The 16,581-nt window shown below is 40.6% G+C and overlaps 2 pseudogenes; both read right to left on the bottom strand.

Annotated features, from left to right (window-relative positions):
- Positions 1 to 2,161: 2,161 nt before the first annotated feature.
- Positions 2,162 to 2,915, bottom strand: LOC103740595 (annotated as a pseudogene).
- Positions 2,916 to 6,499: 3,584 nt separating this feature from the next.
- Positions 6,500 to 9,629, bottom strand: LOC103740593 (annotated as a pseudogene).
- Between the last annotated feature and the right edge of the window lie 6,952 nt (positions 9,630 to 16,581).

The following is a 16,581-nucleotide window of genomic DNA, read 5'->3' as shown; positions in this document are numbered from 1 at the left end:
CCCATATCTCTGTGTGTTTTCGATACCAGTAATCCCACTTCCCCTTAGCCCCGACCCTTACCCCATATCTCTGTGTGTTTTCGATACCAGTAATCCCACTTCCCCTTAGCCCCGACCCTTACCCCATATCCTTGTGTATTTTTGAAATTACTCTGTGTTTTTGAATTAACGAATAACCGCTCTTCTGCTTCTGTACCCTGCTTCTGCCCTATAAAAACTGCCAAACTCCAACCTGGGGCGCGCAAGTCCTCCGAGGAGACTCTGTGCCCACAGGTACCTGTGCATCAAATAAACCTCTTGCTGTTGCAACTCAAAAGGCTGACTTGTCCTCAGTGGTTTCACTCTTACAAAAGGATAGGATCATACTCCTTAGTAAAGTACCAGAAAATACAAACATACAGTGGAATGAAACAATGAAGACAATACAAGACTTGAAAATTGAATTCTATAAGGAGATAGAAATCTGGAAGAAAACTCAAGCTGAAATAAAGATGGAATTGGAATACTCAATAACACAACTACAAAAACACAAGTAAAAGCTTTACCAGTATAAGGGAACAAATAAGTGTAATATAGAATATCAGGACTTGAAGGCAAAGTAAATGAATTAGATCACTCAATCAAACAATATAAAAACCTTAAAACCAGAGAAAAGGAATATGTAGGAAATTTGGCACACCATAAAAACATAAACTCTATGAATATAGGCATATAAGGAGAAGAATCCCAGGTCCACGGTATAGATGAGGTATTTAAAAGGATCATAGAAGAAAACTTCCCCAAATTAAAGAAAGGCATGTCCACACAGATACAAGAAGCACACAGAACACCAAACAGGAACGGAAAAGAAACTTCCCACAGTACACAGCACATTATCATAAAAGCAACAAATGTATGGAACAAAGAGAGGGTATTGAAAGATGAAAGAGAAAAATCATAGCATTCATTTTCAGCTAATAGTGCAGGTCAAACTGTATAGCTGCATGTAGAAACTAGATGCATAACTTCCACCCTTCACAAAACACAACTCCAAATGGATTAAGGGCCTCAACATAAGACGTGATATTCTGATTGTAAGTGAGAAAAAAAGTAGGGAATACATTAGACAGGACTTTTAACAAGTAGGGAATACATTGACTTTGAACAAGAACTGGATAGCAGAGGCATTAAGATCAACAACTGATAAATGGGACCTCATGAAACTAAAATGCTTCTGTACACCAAAGGACACCATCATTTGAGTTAAGAGGCGATCTATAGATGTAGGAAAATCTTTACCAGCTATAAATCTGACAGAGGATTAATACATCTCTTAATTACCACCAGAGAAGCATCTTTCAATAGATGGCAATTAACACAGTGTCCCACAACTGGGCAACAGGCAGAGATTACTAACTGCGATATTATATCACACCCTCTTCTCCAAAGGCTCAATGATCATTGTGGAAGAGGGGATAAAAATATTGTAAGAGCCAGAGGTGGTGGATGAATAAAAGGAAACCATGTTTTTCAGGCACAACAGGGCAGCTGCACATATTAACTCAGAGTGTTTGTGACAGCATACACATGACCTGTGCAAGTCCACACCAGACAAAAACACAGCATGGGATGGGGATGTGGAAAAGAAGCCCCAACCCTAGCTAAGAAACTACTGGCAATTGATGACTGCTGGGCGAGGGAGAGTTAGTTTTCTTTCAGGATGTGATACTAGGTAGGTTCATCCGACTGGAGGTAATGGACTGACACACAAGAATATTTGGGAAGCACAAATTAGACTCACTGTGCCTTCAAAAATAATAATAATAGAGATCATAAATCTGGGGAGTGGTGGAATGGACATGGGGAGGTTCTGAGCATGAACTAAATACATTGTATGAAATTCTCAAAGAACCAATAAAAACGTTAACTTTAAAAGCTCCAAAAATGTGGTGGCACACACCTTTAATTCCAGCACTCAGGAGGCAGAGGCAGGCAGATCTCTATGAGTTTGAGGCCAGCCTAGTCTCCATAGTGAATCCAGGCCAGCTGGGGATACAGGGAGACCCTATTTCAAAAAGACCAAAATAAAAAAAAATATAGGTATCTATAATACATACTAAACGGAATAATATTTTTTCAAGTCAACTCCTATTTACAAGGTGATTTCAGAACAACAATAATTTTAAGTACTATAAGAGATGTCATAGAGGGTTAGTCCATACAAAATGGCTTCCACCTATCAAGAAATTTTCTGAAAATCATGAATATAAGTGAGGAAAAAACCCAAAGATGGAAAATGAGATGGCCTACTCTGCTGCAGTAATGGTCATGTGAAGCACATAGCCTTTGTCCTCAGGGTTCAAGTGTAATTTCTGTACTAAATTGGCACCAAAATTGCCACTGTACAAAATTGATGAGCAAGTCAACATGCACTTATTCCACACCAGATATTCAACAGAAGTCTGATCCAGTAGACTGTTTCATTGTGAATTTGAGGCTGCATTTGCTAGGAAACGATGGTCTGAATAAGCCTATGTAATGAGCCCATACTGAAGATGAGCACAGCTCCATATGGATTTGCAACAAACTCTTGTTTTCTGGAAATTTGACACTAGCAAAAGTCCTGAACAACTCAGTATGCCAAGTACAAAGCAAGACTTGTTCAATTTAATAATAAAGCTCTCTTCATCATTCAGAGCATGAACTTGTATATAGCGAACATACATGGTAGCCATACATTAAACTGCAGCAATATTTAGCATTACTGCAAACATACATCTTTCTAGAGCTACTGTACCAGTGTCGCTGTTATAAGGCAATGCAGGGCAGACATGGTGGAGTGTTATTACAGGAATGTATGAAAATATTAAGACAGCTAATGTCCAAATTGCAAGGGCTAATGGAAGGAAACTGAGGTCTTGCTGAAAACACCACATTTCAAACAGGTCTTCAGGACCAATTTTCTGTTAATACTTTGGCTTCCAGTTTTTCAGACCATGTAAAATAGAAACTTGAGCCTTCGGTCAATGATGGCAGGCTCTATATAGTTTCAAGTTGTCAGATTGTATCACTTTTGCAGTACTTTTTAATTGAAATTTTGTAACTTTCATGCAATATATTTTGATGGTTTTTAGATCCTCTACCCCATCTTCACCTCCCCTTACTGCCCCCCAACCCAATTCAATGTATTGCACTATATATACTACACATCCTATAGAGTATGATTTGTATCACCATATGATCACCATATGTCCTTAGCATGAGTCCATCCACTGGAGCCTGGTCAGCCTATTACAAGTCCCATTCCTTTAAGAGACTGAAAACAATGAGAAAAATTAAGTGTGTGTGTGTGTGATATTCTAGACCAAAGTGCAAGATTCTCTAAGAGATGGGTGGGTTCTGACTTCTATTTCCCCACTTCATGCTGGAGATATTATTTCAATATAAGAATGAATGCATCCCCGGCTTAGTAGCACAGGTTTGAGAGATATATGAAAGAATGGGTGGTTGGCATTTTGGGTCAGCTCTTGGCTATATGAATGCTAAGAGTCAGGCTGTTTCTTTATTAAAGCATAATTGTAATTTGGCATAGAAACATCACATTTTGGTGTTCTTTGTGGAGAAGAAGCTATCTACTCTGAACTGACAGATCAGCATCTGGAGAAATCCCAGAAAGATGGAAAATATGGGATATCTCTGTCATACTTTGTAAGCTGTGTGACATTGAGCACAAGGGCACTAACTCATGAATTGGTGCCCGGAGAAGTATTGAGGAAAAAGGGAATTAATGGACTATGCCAGTAACAAGTGTGATATGACAACAAGCACAAGGCTTTCTTGAAACTTGCACAGGCATACTTCAATAATTCTTCATTAATTTTTTGCTTTTATCACTTCCTTCATCAGGCCTGATTACAAGACTGGGCTCAAAACTTTCACTTTCATTTTCATTTTTCTCCTTTCATCATGAGGATCTCTTTATCTTTTATTCTTGTGCTCATGAGCAGCAATTACTTAAAGGAGTTGGAAGTAAAGTGTCATCAAAGCAAATTTGTGAACCTTTAAATTTTATTCAGAAATATTTTCCATAGTATCACAACCACATGACATTTGATTCAGAATCTTGGAAAAATGATAACCAATTAAACTGCTGCTTAGAAATAGCTCATTTGAGACACTTAACTCATTGGAACAAAATTAGATATACAGCCTTATCAAGAGAAAAAATGGGTACTTGTACAGAAATTACCTCTTATAGAAACTTCATATACCACCTCCACGTAATTCTTATGCTTTTCACTTAGCTCCCTTTCCTGGAATAAAAAGCAGCGAAAGAAATTAGCTGAAATACGTAATGTTCCTGGCTCTGGCAGTTACAGAGGCTAATAATACTGTCTTTTTCTGCTCTGTATCTTCAAGTCTGTTTTTAAAGACCATCCTTTCTTCCTCTAAATTTATTTTCTATCTGCTTGTATTATTTCTGACATAATGCTGGTTTTGAACCAACTTTCCAATTGAAATGACATGGACAGGTTAAAGAGAGCAAGCATTCTGATAAACATCTTTTCTCCAAGATCTTTAGATGTTATTGTTTTCTGTGTTCCAAGTAAGTACTTGATCCAAGATTACATGTGGTAAATTATAATGTGACTTTTATAATTCAAAAAGTCAGACTTCTATCCTTCTTTGAACGAGGAATTCATACTTGCTTATAAATTATAAATTACAAAAAGAATGAAAGGGAAGGATTAAGGGGATATATATTAAAAAATTCAACCCACAAGGGAGCAAAGACCTTCCTTAACTTATCATTAGAAGTTGGTTGAATTCCATAATACAGAGAAGGCCAATATTTACTTCTGCAGTTTTGTGAATGATAGGTCTTGTACAGCAGGATCAGATTAACCAAGCAAGAAAGTAAAATTATGTTAAATAAACCTTCATTAAGGTCATGGGGTAGTAAAGTGTCACATAAGTAAAAGAAAATAATTTTTTGGCATTTAACTTTAAAAAAGTTTTTATTAGCATATATTGTACAAAACAATGTTTCATTATGACATTTTACACCCCCCCCCACACACACATATATATATATTGTATTTTGATCATATTTACCTCCCATTATGCTTTCTTGTCCCCCTCCCACTCTTGCCAATTCCTTCTAGCCCCCTTTCTACCTTGATGTCTTTTGTTTCACACACACACACACACACACACAAATCAACAAATTTTTAAAAATGTATTATATTTGAGGAGAAAACAAATAATTTAAATAGGCTCTTCCTTCTTTATGGTTAGTGTGGCTGAGATACCAAGCCCAGAACTCAAGCCAATGCCAGCTAGAATGGAAAAGCTAGGGTTCACCACAGTACTAACTTCTGTTCTTGCTAGAGAACATGTTTTATTTTTCATTTCTTTGTGTTTGTTTTTGTTGGTTTTCTGTGGGGGCTTTCAGATAGACCTAAGCCCTTGTAACCCTATACATGCTCAGCAGGTACTCTACCTCATTCTTTTAAGTACAGGAAACACAAAGTAGCCCAACAACCTTATCATACAGAGAGCAGTTGATAGTTAAAACATAAAATATAAGCACAATCTACACCTTTCTTGTTAAAGTGGTCTTCTCTAAACCCTGAGTAATAAAGATGCCTGAAAAAATGTGCAACCTCTAGACATCAGGTGCTTTATCAAGTGAAAACACAAAGGAGAAAGAGCCAATCTGGTCCAAAATGAAATAAGGACCTTATAACACATGCACTGTGAAAACTTACAAGTTCCTCTCCTACAGCAATTTATTTATCCTTTTTATATGCGTTTTTTTTTTTCCAGTCAGAGTATCATGTAACCCAGGCTGGCTGGCCTCAGACTCATTATGTATCTGAGAATGACTTTGAATTCCTGATCTTCCTCCTTCTGCTTCTCAAGTGCTGAGATTATAGGTATGCTCCAAAACACCTGACAGAATCTTTTTTTTTTTTTTTAAGTAGGAGAACTAGGTAAAGGCAATTGTGCTGCATAGCTTTTGTGTCAACTTGACACACCTGGGTTGAGGGAGCCTCAATTGGGGAATTTCCTCCATTGGACTGGCCTGTGGCCATATCTGTGGTGTATCTTCTCGATTGTTGAGTGATGTGGGAGGGCACAGCCCACTGTGGGTGATGTCACCCCTGGGCAGGTGGGCCTGTGTTGCATAAGAAAGCAGGTTGAGGAGGGGCCTGGGGAACAAGCCAGTAATCAGACCATGGCCTGTGCTACAGCTCCTGCCTCCAGGTTCCTGCCCTGAGTTCCTACCTTGGGCTCGCTGATGAACTGCAACCTGGGAGATGTAAGCTGAGTAAACCCTTTCCTCCCCAAGTTGGTGTTGGTCAGAGTATTTTGTCATAGCAATGGAGAAACAAACTAGGACAGAAATCAACCAAATAAGTCTTAAATAACTGATTATAAAACATTTTTTTTTTAAATCACACAAATTTTTCAAAAGATAAATGTATTTTAAAGACACAAAGAGAAATGAAATCCAGTGAGACCAGGATTATGCTTGTAAGGCTAAATGGACATGAGTTTCTGTGGGTCTTCTGTGAAGCATGTGGGAGGATGGGACAAGCATCCAGGAAACTCAGACATGGGGAGTTTCCATGGGTACTACAGAAAACATCAAGTCCTCCCTGACCCATCAACTAAGTAAAAGCAAGTGGCCAGGAAGTGCTCCTTCTGGTTCAGGTTGGGGAAACCCAAGACAGACATGCTTTTAAATCTGAGGTCTGGAAGGAGACTGGAGGAAAAGTCCATTTAAGTGTTCTCTGGGGAAATGAGGAGAATCTGCAAAGCCACTCTGAATTAAAATCTGGTACCCTAATGTAGCAAATATAAGGCCTGTGAAGGTCATTAAATTCCACAAGCGACTAAATCAGAGAAGAGAGAACTAGATGTTTCATGCTTCATCTCTTTCTGTTCTAGGGACCTTTCTGTCATCAGTAGCCAAGGAACAGACCCGGAACACATTTAATTGTTAGAAAAGAGGAAAGCTATTTGGCTTGCCAGCTATGATTTGACAACTCCTCAGTTTCCTGGTATTAGGTAGGGCTCTACACCCTAGACAGATGGCTTCAGGCAGAGGGAGATAGGGAACTGATGGGCAAGCTGGTAACTAAAGAGGATGTGTGGGTACCATCTCCAAATATGATGGCAAAAGAAGAACTGAGGAAGTGTATGTAGTTCTGCATGCTGAGGTTGTTACTCTCAGCTCTAGTTGTTCGTTCATGTCCTGCAGTGGGCTCTGGTAGAAATGCTCCACATTATCATAAGTCTGCCACAGTTGGCCAAGTTGACTTTTGATTCTGCACACTGGGTCTCAGGGTCCAGGATTATGCTCTGGGATGCTCACTCCGTGGACAGCGCCTACTACTTAGTTTGCTCCACCATCCTCTAGGCATCCTCAATGCCTCCAGCTGCCTTGCGAAAGACCAGCATTCTTGTGTTTTCTCCTCCAGCCACAGCTGTTCCTGGTGGATTGCTTCTTTCCTATTGGCAATCGCCTGTATGAACTTGAAGTTCTGGACACCGATGGCCTTCAGTTTCATCTCCACTTTATTTACCTTCAGCCTCAATATTTTATTCTCTCGTTTCTCTCTTGTCATCTCCAGCTTGTCCATTTGATGTTCAATCTGGCTTTGCAGGTCTGAAATGATGGCTAGCTCTCCGGCTGGTCTTCACATTGAGCCACCTTAGCCTCCTCGTACTTGAGGATGCCAGGCACCTGTTGCAGGTCAGTCAGGTGGGACTAGAATAGCCTGCAGGGTGCCTCCATCTCTTTATCTCATCTTTAATGACATTGTTCTCTTTGTCACAGAACTCTAGCTGGGCAGCCCCTTCACTGGCCTCCAATCTGGTTTTATCACCTGGCTCTTATAACTGATCGTCCTTTTATAGTTCTTTACCTATGTCTTCAGCTGCTCGACAGCCTGTTGGGCCTGCTTGAGCTTGTCTTCCACTGGGGTGAAGGTAGACTTCAGCCTCTCATTTCTCCAGCTTGAATGCCAAATACTCAGCAGTCTGCAGTGCAGTCTCTCCACCAGGCTGTCCCAGTCTTCCCACATGTCCTCCAACTCATTTGGGATGATAATTTCCAACTAGATGTCTCCTTTTTCCAAAAAAATGGTTGTAGTGGCTCCTCCATGAAACCAGATTGGATAAACTTTCAGCAACATAAAGGTCCTTGTTTGCATGTGGAGTTATTTGGTGTACTCCTTGTTCGTCTTGGCTCACTCCTTCAGGGCTCAGTTGGCCTTATTCAAATTCTCTTTATTTCATTTGTCTCCATAAAAGTTCTCAGTTTCTGCAGAAGTTCCTTCTGCCTTGTTAGGGTGTTGGTGTCCATGTAAGTACTTTGTTTCTCAGTTTTAAAGCTTTCCAGTTGTATCATTCATGACCAGGACTTGCCGGCAGCAGCTGCTCAGTCCATTTCACCCTCCATTAATTTGCACATAAGGCACTCCTCCTGGTGAAGTGGTTTCTTCTGAAGTATAGTGACATCCTTCTCAGTGTGCTTGATGTTGTGTCTTAGTACCATGTTTTCGTGCTATATCTACAGCTCATGGGCAAAACCTCCTAAAGCTCCTCTTTCCACTCCTTAACGAACCTTTTGCTCATTTGGCACTTGCCTTTCTGCATCTTGACCACAAATTTGAGACACCTGATCATGTTTTTAGAGTGTTAATCTTTTATTTTTTTAATTTAATAAACTATATCGAGAATTTCATATATGCATATAAGGTGTTTTGATCAAATCCATGCCCATTCCCTCCCCTCCAAAACCTCCTATATCTCCCCATCACTTTTTTCTGACAACTTCATGTACTCTTCCTTTCTTTCTTCCTTCCTTCCTTTTTAATAGTGCTTTTTGCTACTCTAACACTCCCCCTTCTGAAGAGGTAAACCTAAACTCTTTTAGGGATTAGATAAGAGCTCCCAAATACTTTTGACCTTTTTGGTATTTGAAACAGAGTATGTTCCTAAGAGGCCCAAGGACATTTTGACTTTTAGCCAAGAAACTGACTACCTTTCTTTGGGGTCTTTTATTGTACTGGTTCATTTTACAGTGACCTGAATCATCATTATCTGTAAAGAGCTCACTTAGTTGCATCACCAAGACTGGCTTTTCTAAATATGGTAGTGTGATCACCAGAAAATAAACAGATTCTTCTATTTGCATCACATCTACTGGACAGAAGATTTTCCAGGGGGTATCTATCCAAGGTACCTTGGTTTTCACCCACACAGTCTGCCATACTTTCATGGTGTCCCCTTTCATTCCATGCTTCTGAGATTTTGTTACAGTGACACTGGATGCAACAAAAGTGTTCTCAAGACCACTTTCTGCATGAGACTGGTATCTCTGTTCCCACATGATGGAAACCTACTCTGCTGAGGTTCTTGATACTGAACCACCATATTCTCAACTAGTTTCCCTCTATTTGTTGTTAAAACTCCCCTATCCCTTACTGAATTTTAGAATGGTTATCCCTACCCAATATACCTAAATGGGTTTTTTCACCCCAATCAACAAAGAATTAATTACTCTTATTCAATGGTGCTAAAATAGAACCTCCAACTTACTGGACAAGATCCTGGTATGATTTTTCTTTGCCTATCTTGAAAAAATATTGCAACTTTTTTGTCCTTTGAAGAAAGACAAATAATTTTTGCTGGTCTTTGGGAAATTTTTTCCTTTCAATTCCATCTCATAAAATCTCTGATTGGAGTTCTATTACTTCCTAGACAAGTCTTTTCTCCCATAAATATACATCCCATTCCTAATGCACTAGCAATTTTTTTCAGATAGAGCCAATAAATCAGGCAAGGTAAACATTATGTAATATGATGGTACAAGAATATAGCATTCTCTTATAACCCTCAGAGCAACCACTACTAAGTAGACAGAACTTGCACCTGCTTTGTCTCCTTTCAATGTCCCTTCAACTACAAATTAGCCTTTCAATTTACTAACCGACTCTCACTATATGGCTGAAGCCATCCTACTATTTTCTCAAGCTACCTTGGCTCATTCCTCAGACCCCTTTCTGTTATTATATTTACCTCTATTCAATGCCTCCTTCATATTTGAACTCATCATGTTTTTATTCAATGCATTCCATCCCATAGAGAATTATCTGGCCTCCTGTGCAAATAGAAGTAACTCACAAAAATTATTTGGCCATTTTAAATTTGTAAGTGTCTTTGTTGATATATTCCTTGTAAGGCTTTATTTTTGCTGCTGCTTGAACACATGAATCTGCTTGAACTCTTTCAAGACACATATTAACTGCTTTCTTTGTAAAGGGGGTCCAAAAACAAAACAAAACAAACAGTTGTTCTGTTTATGAATCTAAAATATTTATTTCTTCTTGCCGGTTTTGGGAAATTCACATCACTTATATCATTTCCTATATATAACTGCCAAGGACAAGTCATAATTAAGCTCATCTAGTGTTCAAAAATTAAGTACATAAATGAAAAGGGGATGGGGATAAAATAAATAACTGCTCAGGGACAAATACTTTAAATCTTTTTAAAAAACACATACTTGGGGCTAGAAAGATGGCTCAGCGGTTAAGAACACTGGTTGAACAAGTGTGGAAAACTGGTTGCATAAGACCCAGGTTCGAATCCCACCACCCACATGGCAGCTAACAACTGTCTATAACTCCAGTTCCAAGGGATCCGATGGCCCCTTCTGTCCTATTCAGGCATTGCACAACATAGGTGCACTTACCTACATGCAGGCAATACACTCATACACATAATATAAAAATAATATTGGGAGGCAGAGACAGGCGGATCTCTGTGAGTTCAAGGCCAGCCTGGTCTACATAATGAGTTCCAGGACAGCTGGGGCTGCAAGGAGACCCTGTCTCAAAAAGACCCCCTACCAAAAATAATAATAAAATATTTTTTTAAAAAATACATACTTAAGATGGGGATGGAAAGATGGCTCCACAATTAAGAGGTGGCTTCTCTTTGAGAGGACCTGGGTTCAACTCCCAGCACCAACATTGCCAGCCTCCCCTCGGTCTGAACTTGCTCTCGCAGGGAGACCTTGCACACCAGTCCCCACAGTGGAAAGCGAAGGTCAGCAAGGAGAGAGACTGGTTCGGGGGGTGGGGAGGCCTCTGGCAGCGCCAGCAAGTACAATGGGAAGAAAACACCCAGGAGGCTGTGTCAGTGGACAGCTCATTTATTATGGCACAAGCATAAGGCTACGTGGCCTTTGTCCTGTCCTCAGGTGGGTCACATAATCTACAAGGGACTCAGTTAAGATTAAAGGATTAGAGGTTTAATGGTTCTGCTTGGGAGTTGTTGGGTAGAGACAGTGTCCCTAGAATAGAGTGGGCCAGCTTCCTGCCACCCTCACTAGGAGGTATCTGGCCTGGCCATGCTCTACATTCCAGGCACTCTTGACTTATCCCAACACAACATGCTGGCTAACAACCATCCATAACTCCAGTTATGGAAGGGGGGAGGGATCTGATGCCTTCTTCTGGCATCCACAGGCTTTGCACGATATGAGTGCACTTACATACATTCAGGGAAAACACTCATATACATAAAATAAAAATAATAAATAACCCAAAGAACAAAAAAAACAAAACCTTACACTTAAGAGTCCTAGCATTTGGAGCCACTGTCTGGCCCTGCTGGAATTTAGTGACCAGAACTGACATGGCCTCATTCTTTTGCCCAGGATGGCCTCAAAGCTGCAGGAACGTACTTGTCTCATTCTTCTGAGGGTTGCAATTAAAATGCTGAATCAAAACTCAGGGCTTATTTTAAAATGCCTTTATTTTCATTTTCTTTTTGGAGACAGGGTTAAACGTAGACCAGGCTGACCTAGAACCTATGTAATGGAAAGAGATCTTGAACTAATGCTCTTCCTGCCTCAACTGCCCAATTATTGGCATCATATCAATGTCAGGAATATTGGCTTTTTTCATTTTTCATTTTTTTAAAAAACATGTTTCTTTGAGAGGGAGTCTAACATAACCAAGGTTAGTCTTGAACTCACTATACATGTGAGGCTTGCCTTGAACTCATGGTCCTCTTTCCTCTATCTCTAAAAGTTAGGACTAAAGGTGCAGGCCTGTTCCACTATAGATTGTAGATTGCTTAAAAACTTTTTTTGTTATTGTTTGGGTTTTTTTTTTGTGAGACATGGTATGCAATCCAGGCTGGCCTTGAACACACTTTGAAAGGCCATGGGTGACCTTTAACATCCTCTTCAGTGTTGGAATTAAATGTGTTTAGAAGCATATCAGGTTTAGCAGGTACATAGTAAGAGTCCAGAGCTTACTGCTTGCAACTCAAGCACTCTAAGAAACTGAGCTACATCTCAAGACCACAACTTTAATATTTCTTGGAGCCACTGAGGAGGTCCAGGGCAGAAAGAGGACAGCATGCCCAGGACAAGGAGGTTTCTTCAAGGCCTCATGTCAGAGTCCAGCTTTGGAGACTTCTCGAAAGCTGCACCCAACACAGCATTGCCCTCCAGAGACACAGTAGACCTTAACTGTATCAGGAGTGCATGAAGTCACAGTGGGGCCCTGGAGGTTACTGTGGAATCCCAGGAGGCCATAGACTCTGAACTCAGGACACGGCAAGTAGGAAAAAGAATGATGTTTTAAATGGCAGCTCTCAGTGAGGATGTCATGCTCATATCTTGTTCTCCATGGTCATGGGGGGGAGGGGTTAATGTGGAGGCAGTGGACTCCAGGGAAGCTGGCCAGATATTTGACCGAAAAAAAACACAAAAAACAAAAAACAAATATTCTGCCTACCTGCTCCTGCTTCCCCCAACACCAGGTGTCTGGCTTCCTCCCTGTGAGTGGCTCACCTGGGCAGAACTCTGGGGTATGGAACTGAGGCATGGGCCCCAGCCACTCCTCTTGGAGCGTAAGGCCAGGTAGCAAGTGTACCTAGGTGGTGGTTGTGAGTGCATCATCGTGCCGTACCCCCATGTGCCTGGCTTCCTGGGGGAACAGTCCCACAGGTGGCAGCTCCACCATGCACCCATGGACAGCTTGGCCTTCATCACCCAGATGAACAGCCACAAAAAGAATAAAGGCCAATCACCAGGTACAGGTGAGAAAGGGTTTGGCATATAAGAATGAAAATAACTGAGGAACCAAGATAGTGGTTGTGTGGCTGTGGGTATCAGAGTAATGATGGCAGTGGCAGGGGCCCTTTCACTAAAACATGACTCCAGTAAGATGTCTTATAACTGAATTTCCCTGTCCGTGGAGGAAGACATGAAAACAGCAGATGTTAAAAAAGCCAACAGGATTCTTGACCATGACGAAGAGGACCCTTGATGCTGTTGTCTCCTTGAGCAAAAACAAAAATATTGCTATTTCACCAATATCATATCCCTCTAGCAAGAAATTTGAGCCAGCAAGTAACTGTTGCCTATGTTTGCTGCATCAAAGGCAAAATGTTCTTTCTTAAACATAAGTATATGTGGACAGAGCAATGGAGACAGAACAGTAGGAATCGGCATAACTGAAATTATAACTCATCCCATGAGCCCCAAACTGTGGTCACCTCCAGTGGGCCTGAGGCTGTGATTGTCTCCCATGAAACTGGATTTGTGATCCCCTCCAGTGAGCTGGAGCTGTAAACCCTTCCTGTGAGGAGCTACGGTTGACTCCAGTGAGTTGGAGCTCTGCTTCCCTCCTGTGAGCCTGGGACTAGCTGCCCCCAGTGAACCTGAAATTGTAGTCCCCTCCCATGAGCACTTGTCCCCTCCTTTGAACCTGGAGCTAGAGTACCCTCCTGTGATCCCGGTGCTGCGGCTCCCTCCCACGCTCTGGAGCAGTGGTCTCCTCATGTGAATCTAGAGTTGTGGTCCCGTCCTGTGATCCTGAAGCTGTGGACCCCTCCTGTGAACCTGGGACTGTTTGACTCCCATAAACCTGGAAGTGTGGTTCCCTCCTGTGAAATGGAGTTGTGGTCTGCTGCCACCAACCTTTAGCTGTAGTCCCTTCCCATGAGCTGTAGTTGTGGCCCCTACCATGATTCTAGAGCTTTATTCCTCTGGTAATGGGAGTGGATTGGATATCCCAATGTTGGGAAATAGTTTCAGCCTTCTCTTATTGGTGCATTTCCCACAAATCTCTCCCTTCTGAGTTCCCAGGTTGTACATGGCAGTGGCTTTGCCTCTGTGTTGGACTTATCCTGGGGACAGGAACGGTTTTCATCATTTGCAGATTTTAGTTTTTGGAGGAAAGATTCTCTAGAATGGACCTCCATACACACTTCCCTTGAGGGCCAGCTGTGGTCTTGACTCCACACATGGTCCTGGGCATCCAGGCCTTGACATTGGAGCTTTTTCATTCTCAGACACCAGGGGGTTTTCCATCATCTTTTTATTACTCTTCTATAGTACCCATGTACCTTCACTTGTGCCCTATAGAAAATGTAAAACACCAAATTGATCTTCTAGAGATAAAAACCATAGTTTTGTAAGTTAAATTTTTTAAAAGCACTTTAATAATTAAACTGATTTAACTCTCAATATGAACATATGTAATTGTATTTTAGAATATAAATATGAAGTTATACATATCTACTATTTTTTTTAGTATTATTTACTGACAAAGTTGCACTACCAAACTTCAACAATACTGTAGAATTTCTCATTGTTGCTGTAATTAAAAGAACAAAACATTATACTCAATTTTATACTCAATTTTTTAAAGTGTTCTTCTCAATTTCCACCCTAACACCTGCTAGAAAACCATCTTAAGTAACACGTTTTACCAAAACCGATGGTTTTATATAAATGGGCGTAAGGGCCAACTAATGGCTATTATTAATTTTCCTCTTATTAATTTGAACTGAAGCTCCATATCTGTGCTTTCTCCTACAGGCCTCTCTGGATTGCAGCGCGACTGGTAAAGCCATACCAGAAGAAAACAACCTGGCAACAAAAGAGAGACCCTCTCCTGAATATCAACCACAAGAATAGCAGTCCTATTCATGTACCTTCTCCTTGAAGTGCTGCTGTGTCTGTGCCACCTTTTCCAGGGATTTACCCATTGCTGTGACAAAATACTCTGATGACTACCAATTTGGGGAGGAAAGGGTTTGTCTTACATCTCCTGGGTCACAGTTCATCAGGGAGCCCAGTGTAGGAACTCAGGGCAGGAACCTGGAGGCAGGAGCTAAAGCACAGGCCATGGAAGAATGCTGCTTAGTAGCTTGCTCTCCTGGCCCATGCTTAGCCTGCTTTCATATGAAACATAGGCCCACCTGCCCAGCAGTGGCCTCATGCACAGTGGGCTGGGCCCTCCAAAATCACTCAATAATTAAGATTCCCAACAGACATGGCCACAGGCCAGTCCAATGGAGGCAATTCCCCAAATGAGGTGCCCTCAACCCAGGTGTGTCAAGCTGATACTAAAGCTATCCAGCATAGGAACTGTGAGAATGACTTCTAGAAATTTCTTCTATTACAGTATGGACACGCCTCTTCATTTAAAACAAAGATGGGGAACTGTGAGAATGGCTTTTCCAATATGTACATAAAGTGGTCTTTTACCTAACCTTGCAACCAAAATATTACAGATTATAATGTAAACAAGATCACCTAGCCATGTGCTCCCCAGATGATCTAGGCATATGACCTTAATCCCTCAGCATCCCTGCTTCCTTTCCACCCAAGATACCATTTGAATGTATGTTTGAATGCTTTACATATCAAAGTGCCAAAAGCAGCATGCTTTTGTCATTGCAAACAATGAGAGAAATTTAGTGTGAGTGAGATATTCTAGGCCCATGGATCAAAGGGCAAGATTCTCCAAGATAAGGGTGGGTCCTGACTTCTACATCCACATTCCATGCTGGAAATACTGCTTCAATAAAAGAATGAGTGAAGCCCCGGCTCAGGAGCACAGTTCCAAAAGACATCTGAAGGAAAGGGTACTCAGCAGTTTGGGTCCACTCTTGGCTATATGACTGTTAAGAGCCTATTTCTTGATTAAGGCATAACTGTAATGTGGCATAGAAAAACCAAAACTGTGTAAGGTGACAATCATAGTACTTACCTTAAGGGCATTTTATTTCTAGTAAAAAAGTTTTCTAGGCCCAATTTCTATATATTATGCATATAAGTGGGAAACAAAATACTGTGTGCATGAGACTGCCTTTCTCAATAAATAATAATAACTAAGATGGAAAAAGGAAAAAAAATAAGATTAGATTACAGATCTGAATTATCTAAATCATACACCCATTGTAAATAGAAAAAGAAATTGCTCTAAAAGACATTATGAAAAGCATGATCCTCTCAGAAAGTCAAGTAAAGTATCAAACATCTTAGCTGAGTACATTTTGAAATTTCATAAATGGGAACTAAGGGAAGTTTCTCTCATAAGTACTCGGAGTGAATATTTACATAGGTAATATTAGAGAATCATGTAATAGTGCAGTAATGTATATTTGATATCTTCAAATTGCAAAGTATAATTGCAATTTTTGGAGAATATTTTTTAAAAGGATCTCTGGTCTTTTAGAAAAAAACAAAATGGGTTTGTTGTCCCTATATTTTTA

The sequence above is a fragment of the Nannospalax galili genome, unplaced genomic scaffold (genome assembly GCF_000622305.1).
Source record: "Nannospalax galili isolate Female #2095 unplaced genomic scaffold, S.galili_v1.0 scaffold701, whole genome shotgun sequence".
NCBI lineage: Eukaryota > Metazoa > Chordata > Mammalia > Rodentia > Spalacidae > Nannospalax > Nannospalax galili.
Note: the sequence above shows the minus strand (reverse complement) of the source record. Positions and strands in the feature narration are given on the sequence as shown.